We start from the raw sequence: 16,782 nt of genomic DNA, 5'->3' as shown, positions 1-16,782 counted from the left end.
CAATTGTCTTGCATGCTGCAGTCCGGCAATCAAGGCCTCATACTCGGCTTCGTTGTTGGTTGGCGAGAAGCGGAACAGGACGGCATAATAGGCCTTAAAGCCTTCTGGAGACGTAATGACTATCCCCGCTCCTGCTCCCTTCTTCCCACTAGACCCGTCCGTGCTTACCTCCCACCATTCGGGAGATTGGAGATCATTCTGGTCGGAACCACTATCACGCGCAGTACACTCCACCACGAAGTCAGCTAAAGCCTGGGCTTTGATGGATGGTCGGGGTTTGTACTCCAAAGAAAACTGTGTCAACATCATCGCCCACTTGACTAGTCGGCCTGACGAGGTTGAGGTCCTTAGTATTGCTCCGATCGGCTGATCTGTCAGTACACGGACATTCCGGCCTTGGAAATAAGGCGTCAATCGTTTTGCCGCGATGACCAGTGCGAAGACCACCTTCTCAAGCCGAGTATATCTGAATTCAGGCCCTTGCAAAGCGTTGCTCACGTAATACACCGGCAATTCAGGCCCTTGCAAAGCGTTGCTCACGTAATACACCGGCCGTTGCACTCCTTCACTGTCAATTCGGCAAAGGACCGCGCTGACGGCCCGATCCGAAATGACGAGATGGCAAAGGACCGCGCTGACGGCCCGATCCGAAATGACGAGATACACTTCCAAATCTTCCCCCGGCTCGGGCTTCGACAGGACGATCGGGGACGCTAGATACGCTTTTAAATTTTCGAATGCTGCCCGACTGTCCTCGTCCCAAGTGAAGCCGTTGGACTTTTTTAAGATTTTGAAAAAAGGGTGAGCTCGGTCCGCCAACATGGAAAGAAATCGACTGAGCGCCGCCAGTCGGCCTGTGAACTACTGAACTTCCCTTATGCTGGTCGGCGGCTGCATATCTAAAATAGCCTGAATTTTGGCCGGGTTCGGCTCTATCCCCCGCTTGGTCATCATGTAACCTAGGAACTTTCCAGTTTGCACAGAGAAGGTGCATTTCTTCGGATTCAACCTCAGTCGGTGGCTACGCAAGATCTCAAAACACGCACGGAGATGATCGGCGTGGTCGGCCCGAGCAGGGCTCTTAACGAGCATATCATCTATGTAAGCCTCCATCGACTTTCCCAACAAACCACTGAACACCGAGTTGATCATCCGCTAGTACGTAGCCCCAGCATTCTTCAGGCCGAAGGGCATCACCCGGTAGCAATATAACCCGTCCGGCGTCACAAACACGGTCTTCTCTTCATCCGCCTCGGACATCATGATCTGATGATATCCTTTAAAGGCGTCCATAAAGCTCATGAGCCCGCTCCCGCCGTCTCATCGACCATCTGATGAATGCTCGGGAGAAGGTACGGGTTAAGGGGGCAGGCGCGGTTTAGGTCGGTGTAGTCGATGCACATGCACCAAGCTGGGGGCTTGGGCACCAGGACTACATTAGCAACCCACTCCGGGTATGTGACCCGCCGACAGCAACGCCTTGACCTCCCCTTTTACAAACTCCTGCCGGTCGACAGATAAATGTCTCTGTTTTTGCTTAACGGGCTTGGAGGTCGGGCTAACAGATAGCCGATGACAGATCACAGCTCGGTTAACTTCGGGCATGTCCTCAGGCCCCCACGCGAAGATGTCGGTGAATTATCGCAACACTGATAGAATTGACCGCTTGAGGTCCGGGCAAAGGGATGTACCGATCTTAATGCATCGATCGGGTTGATCCATATTCAAAGGGATTTCTTCGACGGGCTCGGACGGCCCAGGTTGTTCCTTTTTCTCTTCATCTTTTCGTCGGGCTATGGTGTTCGCACGAGACGTGCTCGCCGCTTGCTTTTCCACCGCCCGAACATAGCATAGTCTCGCTGATCGCGGGTCTCCACGCACAACGCCAATGCCTTCCGGGGTAGGGAACTTCATGCATAGATGAGGCATAAAGATGATCGCCCTCATCTGGGCTATTCCCGGTCGGCCCAAGATAACGTTGTGCACGCACGCCAAGTTCACAACGATGAATTCCATCTCCACCTTCAAGACGCGCGGGTATACTCTGACCTCAACAGGGAGCGCGACAACACCTTCCGGGTGAATCATGTCTCCAGTGAAGCCCGATAACGGCGTTCGGACCAGCTTCAGGGCAGAACTCTCCAATTTCAACTTCCGGAATGCCTCCAAGTACAGGACGTTGACGCTACTCCCTGTATCCACCATTACTCTTCGAACCTCAGCCCCGCAAATGTCAATGGTGACGACCAATGCTTCGGTCGACTGGTTTCCTCCGAGAGGGAGGTCTCGGTCAGTGAAAGTTATGGGCTCATCCTTCNCGACTGGTTTCCTCCGAGAGGGAGGTCTCGGTCAGTGAAAGTTATGGGCTCATCCTTCATTCTCTTCTCTGGTTGGTCGGTGCTGATCGAGCACACAAGCAGGTCCCACGACCAAGCCCGACGTTGGTCGGAATCATCTCCTCCTTCTGGCCCGCCAAAAATGACATGAATAATCTGTTTCGATCTGGCGGCGGGAGGATCGTGGTCGGGCTCGGGCCCCTTGTCCTTCTTTTCTTTGTCAGACTTCTTGAAATATTTCTTCCAACCTCGGCGTTGGCTCTTTTTCTTCTCGGCAGAAAACTGTGCTAGTTCTCCCGAGCGCAAAAGATCTTCAATCAGCCCCTTTAAAACATGGCATTCGTCGGTCTCGTGGCCCCGGTTTCTATGATATGCACAATACTTGTCTTTGTCGGGGCCATCCCTCGCCGGAGTCGGGAGTTGGATCATATTACATGACTGAGCATATTCTAAGATCTCCCCAATCGGTCTCGACAGGGGGGTGTAGATTAGATTCCCATCTTGGTCCTTCCTTCTTTGGTCAGGCTGTCGTCGCATGTCTCTCCGACCTTGGCAGCGTTCGAGATGGCAAAGCGATGAACAAACCTCCGCGCCAGCTTGGAGAAATCTGTGATGGATCCTGGTTCGAGGGACACGAACCACTCGGCCGCCCGACCTGACAGGGTCGAATAGAAAGCTTGGCACATCACCGCGTTGGACACTCCCCTCATTAGCATGTTTCCATAATAGGAGTTGACGCGTTCTTCAGGGTCAGTCCGCCCAAAGTAATCTTTGCTCCCGGGCACACGGAGATCCATGGGATATAGCTGGTCCATAATGTCTTGGACGAATGGCGTACGGAGCAAATTGGTTTCCATTCCCCTCAGGCCGACCTCAGCTTGCTCTCTTTTCCACTTATTAAATTCCGCTCGGACTTGATCCAGTACCCCCCGGGCCAGGCCTCGGCTGCTTCCCGCTGCGTGATGGTCCTTTCTTGGCTTCGTATGAGAAGAACTTGTCTCACTCGAGTGGCTGGTCGCCGATATGCTCATCGGTTGGTGTCCTCGAGTGATATGTCCGCGCGTTCTGAGATCGGGATCATCAATGCGATCGAAACCACTAGTTCGCGATGGATCCGGCTGTGGCACCCCCCTAGGCTGGTCGGACGTACTCAGTCGAGACAACGCTGGCTTCTGAGCTGGAGCAGCGTGCATGGTTTCTGAACCCCGGGACCGACGTTCGGATTGCGAGCGGTGCAAAGCAGGTGGGCCTACAGGGATTGTTTCGGCGGACGTCGCTTCCGACCTAACAGGCATGGCGGGATACATCGGCGGCACAGCAGGATACATGTATGGTTGTGGATAGAACCTTGGTGAAGTCGGCCACCACTGCATGGTCGGATCCATTGGGTACTGATATGGCATCGGTCCGCCAGGCATTGGGTACTAGTAAGGCACCGAGCCCCCAGGGATCGGGAAAGGAACCTCCTGGTGAATAGCGTTCACCGACTCTGGTGGTGGCACTCCAGCCATGTTGTTGGGATCCAACCGGGAACTGAGATGAGAGCGGAGATCGTAATTGTCATCAGCTTCTTGGTTATCAAAGAAATCCATGTTCGGATACATGGAGGGACCGGCTAACGCAAATTATCGCTTTTCAAGTCGCGGTCCCCACGGACGGCGCCAAAATGATAATGCTAAATACGGCAATACGAAACTAAAACGGGTAATACGATCTCTTATTAATCAAAGGATCCAAGCCCGGTTTACAATACCAAAAAGGGCTCGAAGGGCTCGGCGGGTCGGCAGTGGGCTTTCCTACTGTCCGAGCACACTTCAAGGCTTAGTCTAGAATCAGCCCAAAAGATCCTCTCTCCTCATAAATGCTATATTTATAAGAGGGGAAAGTCGCGGTCGCCAGGGCTCTGGCATGGCGAGAACATCTCCTTGCCCAAGCGGGATGGAGCACGTGGCAGACCCCGACATGATCTCTGCTAGTCGGGCGAAACATCGATCGGTCCCAGGCGGGCCAACCGCTAACTGATCGGGCCGAGATGCCGACCTACCGATCATGCGGTACCGACCGGTGCAGGTGTATTTATACTATCAGGTTTCAATCAAGTCGCAGGGGAGGACTTCTTCGACACCTTCAGCCTAGTGGTTAAACTCACCACGGCGTGCCTATTGCTTTCTCTAGCGTTGTCTCGTGGGTGGACTCCTCAACAGTTGGATGTCCACAATGCCTCCTTGAATGGGCGTTTGGCAGAAACGGTGTATATGAAACAGCCCCAGGCTATCTTGACCCTAGTTTTTCGGACCATATCTACCTCTTACAACAGTCTCTTTATGGCTTGAAACAGGCTACGCGGGTTTGGTTCAAGCGTCTTCATGATTTTCTGCTTTTTATGGGGTTCAAAGCCTCTAAAACCAATGTATATTTATTTTATCGCTCTTCTGGTGGTGCTTAGGTGTTTTTGCTCATCTATGTTGACGACATTTTAGTAATGAGCAATGAAATAAGTAGGTATGGAGCCAAGATACCCTTGTTACGCCTGTTTCTGTGGCTCGTACGCTTGTGTCCTCCGATGAGCTTTATAACAACCCAACTTATTAAAGGAGTTTGGCAGGTGCCCTCCAGTACTTGATGATCACAAGGTTGGATCTTTCCTATGTTGTCAATTGGCTCTGTCAGCACATGCATTCTCCGTACGTTGCGCACTGGTCTTATTAAAGCGTGTTACATTATGTCAAGGCCATACTTCAGTTTGGTTTGTGTTTGCGGCCCTCCCGGGCTTCCACTTTGCATGCATACTCAGATTCGGACTGGGCTGGTGATACGATGGATCGGAAGTCCAGTAGTGGTTTTGCCGTGTATCTTGGCTATAACTTGGTCTCCTGGGTTTGTCAAAAGCAACGCACTGTAGCGCGGTTTTTGACTAAAACTGAGTACACGGGCCTAGCTGACGTTGTAGCTGAGGTAACTTGGGTTATGTCTCTTTTGACTAAGCTTGTATTGGCAGTCACTACTCCACCTTCCTTGTGGTGTGACAATCTGGGGGCTACGTACCTTTGTGCCAACCCGATGTTTCATGCAAGGACGAAGCATGTTGACGTTAATTATCACTTTGTTCGTGATAAGGTGGCTTCGAGTGATCTGCAAGTTCGTTTTGTTTCTACGCAGGATCAGGTCGCTAACATCTTTACCAAACTGTTGTCTGTTAAGCAGTTTGAGATGTTACGTGGCAAGCTTAATGTTGTGTCCTTACCACCTTAAGCTTGAGCGGGTGTAATAGAACTCTTGTGGTTGTGTTCTACTAGACTTCTATCTATATTGGTGTATTATCTGTATTTAGTCTTACGCTTGTATTATGGTTTTGATTATTATTGAATATACGATTAACAATCCCCTCATCATTACAAGGGTTAGTTTCTTTCTTTAAGAATTGCAGAGAAAATGATTTTTCTAGTGTCATAAATATTGCAAAGGAAATTGTTACTAAATTAGAAATTGGGCCATCCCAGTGTTTCCTCACAAACAAATAATTCGTAGAAAAAGACAATTTGATGAGAGTGTCGATTATACTGTACTTCTTTTTCATCAGTAGAATGTTTTAGGGTTCATCATTTTTTTATACATTGTAGATCATGCTATTATTTCATTGACCTAGAGGTTTGCGCAATATAAAGTATATAAAGTACTTTAGGTTATTTGTTTAATTTTGACAAGTTACAATCAATAGACGATATAAATTTCATGTCCGATTGCATTTTTTTAGAAACAAATTTCAAGAGAGATGAACGTTGTGGTGATATTGATACAAATGAATTATACAAATCTTAAGAGAGATGAACATTCGATTGAGCTCAAGAATTGATGCTTGAGCTCGAGCTCGTCAATTTTCGCGCTGCTCGAGTTCGGCTCGAATAGCTCGATTGTTCGAGTTCGAGCTCGAGTTCGAGCTTGAATTTGAGCTCGAGATCAAGGCCAAACTCGAGTTCGAGTTTGATTTTGATCTCAAATTTAACCTATTTGATTTTAAATTCATGTTTGAATTAAAAATAAACTATAATTTTATATGTATATTATATATAATATTTTATATATATATATATATATATATATATATATATATATATATATATATGGCTCGCGAGCGGCTAGGCGAGCCACGAGCCTAAGACATTAGAGCTCGAACTCTGCTCGATTATTAAACGAGCCGCTCGAGCTCGAATTTGACCGAGCGGCTCGCGAGCAGCTCGCAAACCGCTCGGCTCATTTCCACCCCTACTCCCGAGTATATCGTTCTCTTGAAGATGGCGAATTTGGAAATGTTAACAAGCATTTGGACTAAGGGATAGACATCACACATATCACATATATGATCACTAGGTGCAAGGTTTCAAAAACAAGAGTAAAGAAGCTTACAAATAGAATTGCTGTCTAATACTTAGGTTGTGAACATTACAATTATGACATTCAAGCAAGGCTTTACTAGTACCGTTCACCCATCGGTCTACTAGGCATTCTCTTGGCATGGAGCACTTTTAGGTGACCATTTACCTAAGAGGCATTTCAACAAACACATTATCTTCACCCTATTTCTTACTTCGACCTTTTGGAACTTAAAGCAAGAAACTACAAATGGTTAAGAGCTACAATAAATCTAGCAAAACCTTGCTTAGACGATTCATTGCCTTAGAACAACCTATAGAGTTGGCCAAACTCACAAGATGCAAACAAATCACCATAAGTAACATGAACTTCCATCAATCAAATGTAATACACGAACCTATTGAGAAATAAAATTCACACTAGCATCATGCACTAGATTCATAATTCAATTCCTAATTAAAACCTAGCCACTCATGCTAGCTATGAAATTCCACATTCTATCTAGATTCATCAAATCAAAAACAATTAAAGCAAGATTAAAAGCAAGAAAGTAAAATGCCCAACTTGATTGAAAGTAGATTCAAGCTACAAAGTGAATTCTAGGAAGATGAAGGTTGTCAATCTCACTTCTCTAAGAAGATCTTCAAAGTACAAGATGAAAGTTAGAGAGAGAAAGTACTAGCTCTAGGAACAAGGTGAAAGTAAATGCAAGGTGAATCTAGAATGAATCCCCTCTAAAAATATTTAAATCTAGCTTATATAAAGCTTTCCCTCCAAACACTTCTTTAAAATGCTTCGCTGAGCCCCGTCCACGACTCGATCCACGAGCGTGGTCCTGGCCGTGGAAACACATTGTTCTTGATCCACGTTGGCTCCACGATCGTGGACACATTCTGTTCTTGAACCACGAGTGATCCACGATCGTGGAGGCTTCGTTAACTGCCTACATATCGTGTTTCTCCTTTGGATGCTCCGGTTATGCTCATATGTCTTCCCTTAAGCTCAATACCTTTCAAGACCACTAAAGTGCAATACATGATAGAGCTTTGCAACACATTAGCGCATTCAAGCATTTAAGATCATAAATCAACCACAAAGGATAACATTTATAGCATAAAATGACCCCAACCCTTTGATATGAGTGTCTTTGGCACTTATCAGGTTGCTTTTCAAATGCTACCAATGCATATCGAACAACATTGACTATTTCAATAACTATTGAATTTACATAAAGTAGTTTTTCAAAGTTGAAATTGTTGAAATCTTACTTACGCTCAAGCATGTTGTAGGAAAAACTCAATGAATTAGCTTTGATTGCAATAAAAAATAAGATATTTTAAGAAGGTGATACTAAAAGTTTGGTGAATTACTCTCAAAAAAAAAAGTTTGGTGAATGATTTTGTATTTTAGTTCAAATGCACGTAGCATGTTACGTTTTAAGTGAAATTTTAGATGTATTTTTTAAAAAATTTATATTTTGACATAAATTTTTGAAGAAATTTTATATATATACACACATGCATATATATACATACAGTGGAATTGCTTGAAAAAAAATCCCTAATTAAGATATTTGCATGACCTCTGGTTTCGATACGAACGACTTTGATAAGTGATCGAGACATATCTACAGTAATTAGAAATAAAGTATTGTTCTCAAAGCAAAATATTTAATTAGCATTATGTTCTGAAACAAAGTTTCCGTATAGCTATAAATTATATCCTTAGCTTTTATGTGATACAAGTATCATGATTTTGAACTTCTTGTATGAAATAATAAAAATTGCCGATAAGATGTCATATATTAATATAAATGTTCTATTAGAATAAGTTATCATGTAGAATTTGTTGCAATTGATATATTTTCATCTTTCATAAAAAAAATATTTATTAGCTAGTTTTTAGTTTGGGAATTTCATTGACCATTTAATTCGTAATTGATTATATCAGTATTGTGGTAAGTTTTGGGTCCTACAATACTAAGAAAAAATAATACTCCTCTACGTTACGTTCAATCTTATAAGAATATAGGAAAATGGATAAGAATAATAAAATGAAATTAATTAAGTACATGATTATGAACAACAATCTGCTCTTGTAAAGTTCACACATATAACATAATGCATAATTAATGTCAAAGGGACTACAACGACGTGATAATAAAGCGTTTTTTATTCATTGGTTGACACGAATTGATTGACCCAATATCACATTGACAAAATGAATATTTATATTTTTTGATGAAATGTTCTGGTTCTTAGTGTTTGATATTATCGTTATACGAAAATAAAACGAAGTACTTAATAAACAATAGTAAAAAAAAAATTATATCAATATGGACATATGGTTGTCATTTAAAATATTTCAATTGGTACTTTTTAATAAGATATTTTATTGTACAAAAAAGTGCAACATTTCTAATGATATACTTTTTGTGCAATCTTATTATTTGTACAAAAAGAAAAAGAGAAAAATAAATTTAAGTTGAAAAAAATTAAGAAAAAATATTGATGTATTATTAGATGCGTATAACACCATACACTCTGGTTCACTGGTTCACGATACACCAATCATATTATATATGTTACTCAATTAAGTTTTAAAGAGTATACTTAAAGTCTGAATGATGCGAATTGCTGGCGGAGGTTATGTGAAGTTCAATAGAGTTAAAGAACCACATTTAAGAGAAGAATTATCAATAATCTCAAACTTTTGATTTCATTAACCTGTTTGTTACATTGCATGCTTGTTGCATGTTTAATTTGTTTAATTGCATCCCAAACGCAAGCATCAATGCTTTATGCATGTCATGTTTCAGGCGTTTCATATTTGAAAATATATATGACAAACAATCACACGTATTCATAATCAAATTAACCTACGAGCATACCCTTTTTAATTTTTNATTGCATGCTTGTTGCATGTTTAATTTGTTTAATTGCATCCCAAACGCAAGCATCAATGCTTTATGCATGTCATGTTTCAGGCGTTTCATATTTGAAAATATATATGACAAACAATCACACGTATTCATAATCAAATTAACCTACGAGCATACCCTTTTTAATTTTTATACATAAGATTTTTCATGTACACTTACAGACATTTGCAGAAAAAAAAAAAAAAAGGGTTTAGAATTTCAATCATGGAGAGAGTTTAATTGCATCCCAAACGCAAGCATCAATGCTTTATGCATGTCATGTTTCAGGCGTTTCATATTTGAAAATATATATGACAAACAATCACACGTATTCATAATCAAATTAACCTACGAGCATACCCTTTTTAATTTTTATACATAAGATTTTTCATGTACACTTACAGACATTTGCAGAAAAAAAAAAAAAAANAGCATACCCTTTTTAATTTTTATACATAAGATTTTTCATGTACACTTACAGACATTTGCAGAAAAAAAAAAAAAAAAAGGGTTTAGAATTTCAATCATGGAGAGACTAATGACACGATCCTTTAAACTGTTTCTTATTTTGTTTCATTTGCCAATGCTACTTTCTTTCAAAGGTAATTTCTTTGTTTATAGTTTTAATTTTTTTAAAGTAGAATATAAAAATAAATAAATAAAAAAGTTGTTTTGTAAAGTAGCATTAGTTAAATCTACCTTACCACTCTATGTTATGAAAGTTCATTTTATATCTTTTTTTCTTCCAATTATAGTGCATTTAAAGTTATGAATTTGTTATCTAAGCCCTTTTAGAGTATTATTGTGACTACTCTATCTGTAGTCGAGATTTTTATAAAATTAATTGTAATTTAAAATTATTTAAAATTTATATTTTTAAGAAAGTAACTATCAGATCAGCATTGAATGATCAAACAGTCCAATTTCTATTTTATTGAATAATATTGAGTTGTTCATTGACTCAATTCTATTTTTTTTTAATTCAATAACTAGCTCATTTGCATATTCGCGTGTAGTTCAGTAGCCTATTTAATCATTATTCTATTAGAATTTTCTTTAATATGGTCATCACAGCACATCCTTAANAAAAAAAAAAAAAAAAAGGGTTTAGAATTTCAATCATGGAGAGACTAATGACACGATCCTTTAAACTGTTTCTTATTTTGTTTCATTTGCCAATGCTACTTTCTTTCAAAGGTAATTTCTTTGTTTATAGTTTTAATTTTTTTAAAGTAGAATATAAAAATAAATAAATAAAAAAGTTGTTTTGTAAAGTAGCATTAGTTAAATCTACCTTACCACTCTATGTTATGAAAGTTCATTTTATATCTTTTTTTCTTCCAATTATAGTGCATTTAAAGTTATGAATTTGTTATCTAAGCCCTTTTAGAGTATTATTGTGACTACTCTATCTGTAGTCGAGATTTTTATAAAATTAATTGTAATTTAAAATTATTTAAAATTTATATTTTTAAGAAAGTAACTATCAGATCAGCATTGAATGATCAAACAGTCCAATTTCTATTTTATTGAATAATATTGAGTTGTTCATTGACTCAATTCTATTTTTTTTTAATTCAATAACTAGCTCATTTGCATATTCGCGTGTAGTTCAGTAGCCTATTTAATCATTATTCTATTAGAATTTTCTTTAATATGGTCATCACAGCACATCCTTAACTTTAATTTTTTTATTTTTTATTTTTAGATTAAACTAGCATTGCACCCTTAATATCTTTGGCAGATTTAGTCCCTAATCATAAAACAAAAAATTGATGTTAAGGTTGAAATTTCATCAAACTAAAATATATAATTAAATGTCAATTTACAACCATAGTGGATATTAAAACTGAAATTATTTTTAGAGTTAATACCACAAATGGTCCTCTAACTATTGGGGTAGTACTCCTTTTAGTCCTCAACTTTCAATTCGACCACAAATGGTCCTCTGACATTCATTTTTGACCACAAATAGTCCTCTGTTAAAATTTCTGTTAAATAGGTGTTAAATCTAGGGGTAATATCGTCAAATTGATTAATATTATTATGATTACTTCTTTTTTAGAATTATATGACAACATAATTAATTTCTAACATTAATAAACATTAAGTTAATAATTATAAAAACAAAATGGACGTGACAAATTACATAAATGAACAAATTAATTAAAAATTCATGATTAATGTTCGCAATTTGTACTTGATTAATTATATTAATTCAACGGTGACAGCCTTCAGTTATGTCCCAAACAAAATGTTTGATCGACTAATGAAAAGTGAAAACTATTAATCGGTCATGTATGAACAATCATGAAAATGAAGGAAGCAAGGTTTATTTTAAAAAATTCTTCCATTTTAATCTGTTGGTTAAATTAAAAAAGATAGCTCTAATATTAAATCTTCATTTTGTACGCATAATTACGAGAAAAAGGTGTATTGTCTTTTTATTTAGGAGTATTTATATTTATTAATTGTTTCAATTATGCTTGTTGGTGAAAAATTATAAATATTTTTATTTTATGACCATTAGATATATCAATTTGACGATAATACCCCTAGATTTAACACCTATTTAATAGAAATTTTAACAGAGGACTATTTGTGGTCAAAAATGAAAGTCAGAGGACCATTTGTGGTCGAATTGAAAGTCGATGACTAAAAGGAGTACTACCCCAATAGTCAGAGGACCATTTGTGGTATTAACTCGAAAATTGACTTAAAATGATTATTTTGTGGTATTATTTTTTAATAAGGTCTACTTCTAATTTGGATCGAGCCAAGGTGTATTCGAGTTTTCCTAACTAACACTTTAATTCGATATATTATACACACAAAATGAAAATAGTGAATTAAAATCTAATTCTCAGAATTTGTTCATTTGAGTTGGGAAAATGAGATTGTAAGGTCGCTTTGAAGGAGCCTTTGTTCGAAATTGAAAAAGGATGTGATCATGTGAGTTTGCACTAATGTGTGTGTGTATATATNAAAAAAAAAAAAAAAAAGGGTTTAGAATTTCAATCATGGAGAGACTAATGACACGATCCTTTAAACTGTTTCTTATTTTGTTTCATTTGCCAATGCTACTTTCTTTCAAAGGTAATTTCTTTGTTTATAGTTTTAATTTTTTTAAAGTAGAATATAAAAATAAATAAATAAAAAAGTTGTTTTGTAAAGTAGCATTAGTTAAATCTACCTTACCACTCTATGTTATGAAAGTTCATTTTATATCTTTTTTTCTTCCAATTATAGTGCATTTAAAGTTATGAATTTGTTATCTAAGCCCTTTTAGAGTATTATTGTGACTACTCTATCTGTAGTCGAGATTTTTATAAAATTAATTGTAATTTAAAATTATTTAAAATTTATATTTTTAAGAAAGTAACTATCAGATCAGCATTGAATGATCAAACAGTCCAATTTCTATTTTATTGAATAATATTGAGTTGTTCATTGACTCAATTCTATTTTTTTTTAATTCAATAACTAGCTCATTTGCATATTCGCGTGTAGTTCAGTAGCCTATTTAATCATTATTCTATTAGAATTTTCTTTAATATGGTCATCACAGCACATCCTTAACTTTAATTTTTTTATTTTTTATTTTTAGATTAAACTAGCATTGCACCCTTAATATCTTTGGCAGATTTAGTCCCTAATCATAAAACAAAAAATTGATGTTAAGGTTGAAATTTCATCAAACTAAAATATATAATTAAATGTCAATTTACAACCATAGTGGATATTAAAACTGAAATTATTTTTAGAGTTAATACCACAAATGGTCCTCTAACTATTGGGGTAGTACTCCTTTTAGTCCTCAACTTTCAATTCGACCACAAATGGTCCTCTGACATTCATTTTTGACCACAAATAGTCCTCTGTTAAAATTTCTGTTAAATAGGTGTTAAATCTAGGGGTAATATCGTCAAATTGATTAATATTATTATGATTACTTCTTTTTTAGAATTATATGACAACATAATTAATTTCTAACATTAATAAACATTAAGTTAATAATTATAAAAACAAAATGGACGTGACAAATTACATAAATGAACAAATTAATTAAAAATTCATGATTAATGTTCGCAATTTGTACTTGATTAATTATATTAATTCAACGGTGACAGCCTTCAGTTATGTCCCAAACAAAATGTTTGATCGACTAATGAAAAGTGAAAACTATTAATCGGTCATGTATGAACAATCATGAAAATGAAGGAAGCAAGGTTTATTTTAAAAAATTCTTCCATTTTAATCTGTTGGTTAAATTAAAAAAGATAGCTCTAATATTAAATCTTCATTTTGTACGCATAATTACGAGAAAAAGGTGTATTGTCTTTTTATTTAGGAGTATTTATATTTATTAATTGTTTCAATTATGCTTGTTGGTGAAAAATTATAAATATTTTTATTTTATGACCATTAGATATATCAATTTGACGATAATACCCCTAGATTTAACACCTATTTAATAGAAATTTTAACAGAGGACTATTTGTGGTCAAAAATGAAAGTCAGAGGACCATTTGTGGTCGAATTGAAAGTCGATGACTAAAAGGAGTACTACCCCAATAGTCAGAGGACCATTTGTGGTATTAACTCGAAAATTGACTTAAAATGATTATTTTGTGGTATTATTTTTTAATAAGGTCTACTTCTAATTTGGATCGAGCCAAGGTGTATTCGAGTTTTCCTAACTAACACTTTAATTCGATATATTATACACACAAAATGAAAATAGTGAATTAAAATCTAATTCTCAGAATTTGTTCATTTGAGTTGGGAAAATGAGATTGTAAGGTCGCTTTGAAGGAGCCTTTGTTCGAAATTGAAAAAGGATGTGATCATGTGAGTTTGCACTAATGTGTGTGTGTATATATGGTCAGTTTCCTGTGTGGACAGTGCTTCCCATGCGGCATTGCGGGCATGCATCATTAGATATGCATAAATGCATCGCAAAGTGTTCAGAAATGCATTGTTAGGTGTGGTGATTTTTTTTTTGTGTGGTGCATTTTGTGGTGCATTTTCGAACACTGTGTTGGACATTTATGCATACATAATGATGTAGCACTTGCCGTACGGGAAGCCTCGACCTTATTTGAACTAGTATATATATATATAGTCATGATTAGGTGTGGCCTGGTCATTAGGTGTGGTCGTGTGGCCTATTTTCAGCCATTAGATCGTATCAACTCATCAAATCAACGCGCAATATATATATGTTACAGAACACACCATTCTGCGTACTAAAATGCAGGATTGATAAAATACACCATTCCACACAATATACTAAATGCACCTATTCACTTAAAATTCATCAATATACTTAATAAAACACATCATTCTACGTATTAAAATGTATCACAACGTGCCTCATGTCAGATTATAAGCATACACTATTTACACATATTAGAAAACATGTGCTAAAATATGCATCATTCTACGTATTAAAATGCACCACACTTATTAGAAACACGTGTTAATATACACACCATTCAATGTATTAAAATGCACCAGACGACGTATTAAAACACACCATTCCACAACACAGTTACACATCATTCTACGTATGAAAATGCACCAGCAGATAGATTAAAACACACCATTCCACAACACAGGTAATGCACCAACATACGTAATAAAGCGCACCACAACATGTATTTAAACGCACCACACTATGTACTAAAATGCACCATTCCAATTCACGTAATATAAATACTAAAATTACCATAATAACCCCACTTAAACATACGCAAATTTCAGTAGGATTAATGAAATTGGACGGTGCAAATTAGGCCGAATGACCGCACCGGAGCTCGCCGCTACATTTAAACAAACAAACAAATATTTAGAAACTAGTAATAAAATTTTTACTTCATTTCTAAATCGTATTTCAACTCAGTGATTTAGTGGGGGAAGAAAAAAACATTTTCATCTCCCCATTTATCAATTCAATTTTGGAGTAATTAGCTAGGCATAAACAGTTCTCTTAGAGTCATATATAGATTTTGATTTGACGATAATACCCTTAGATTTAACACTTATTTAATAGAAATCTTAACAAAGGATTATTTGTGGTCAAAAATGAAAGTTAAGGTATGTGTTTTGGTCGAATTGAAAGTCAAGGACTAAAATGAGTACTACCACAATAGTCAGATGACCATTTGTGGTATTAACTCTCAATTTTCTAACATTATTATTAAAACCTGAAGATTGAACTCTCAATTTTCTAACATTATTATTAAAACCTGAAGATTGTATTAATGTTTATCATAAATATTGTTAAAACTAGATAAGCAGTTTAATTCTCATTGTGATTGTGATTGAAACATAATTAACACATTTTAATATTTAGTTATCTTATAAACAAAAATATATCATCTTCGAGTTATTTCTACAATACAAGTACGATCAACCAAATAATTAATTTATTTCTCTGTTTCCAAAAAATAAAAAGTAAAAAATTATTTCTCTAGATTATTTGAGTGTACAGTTATTCTTCATTTCTTTTAGGGTTTAAATATCTGCAGAGATGGATGTAGTAACACATGGAAAAGAGAAGAAATTCTGTGCAGAAGCTAATACTTTTTGCATCGGCTATGTGTAAAATGTTTTGTGGTGTAAGAAAATTTGTTCATCATAGATGTACAAAGGGGTTGCCTCAGAAATGCTGCTGCTGGTCTGATAAGTGAAGGTATATCCGATAGAACCGATTGGGCTATGACTCGTCTTCCTGCCAGTGAGAGGGTTTTCATTTTCCACCCAGCTAGTCTCTGTTGAATCTTTGCCATTAACCCTTCAAATGTCTCATTTCTGAGCCTGCCTTGTAATGACGGAACACCCAAGTATCTTCTAAGATCCTCAGTTATTGGGATGCTCAATATACTTGCAACTACATTTTGAGTATCCTCTGTTGTATTTCTTGAGAAAAAGACTGATGACTTATGGTAATTTATGCGTTGGCTTGAAAGTTTGCAGAATACCTCTAGTGTTTGTTTAATGGTTTCTGCTTGTTGCTTTGTAGCTTCGCCCATTAAAATCATGTCATCCGCAAAGAGGAGATGAGATAAACATTGCCCTTCTTTGGTTATCATAACCCGTTCCATTTTTTGGTTCGTTTGAGCTCTTCAATCAAATGGCTTAGTCGTTCCA

The sequence above is a fragment of the Ipomoea triloba genome, chromosome 13 (assembly GCF_003576645.1).
Source record: "Ipomoea triloba cultivar NCNSP0323 chromosome 13, ASM357664v1".
In the NCBI taxonomy this organism is placed as follows: domain Eukaryota; kingdom Viridiplantae; phylum Streptophyta; class Magnoliopsida; order Solanales; family Convolvulaceae; genus Ipomoea; species Ipomoea triloba.
This window is presented reverse-complemented; position numbering follows the sequence as displayed.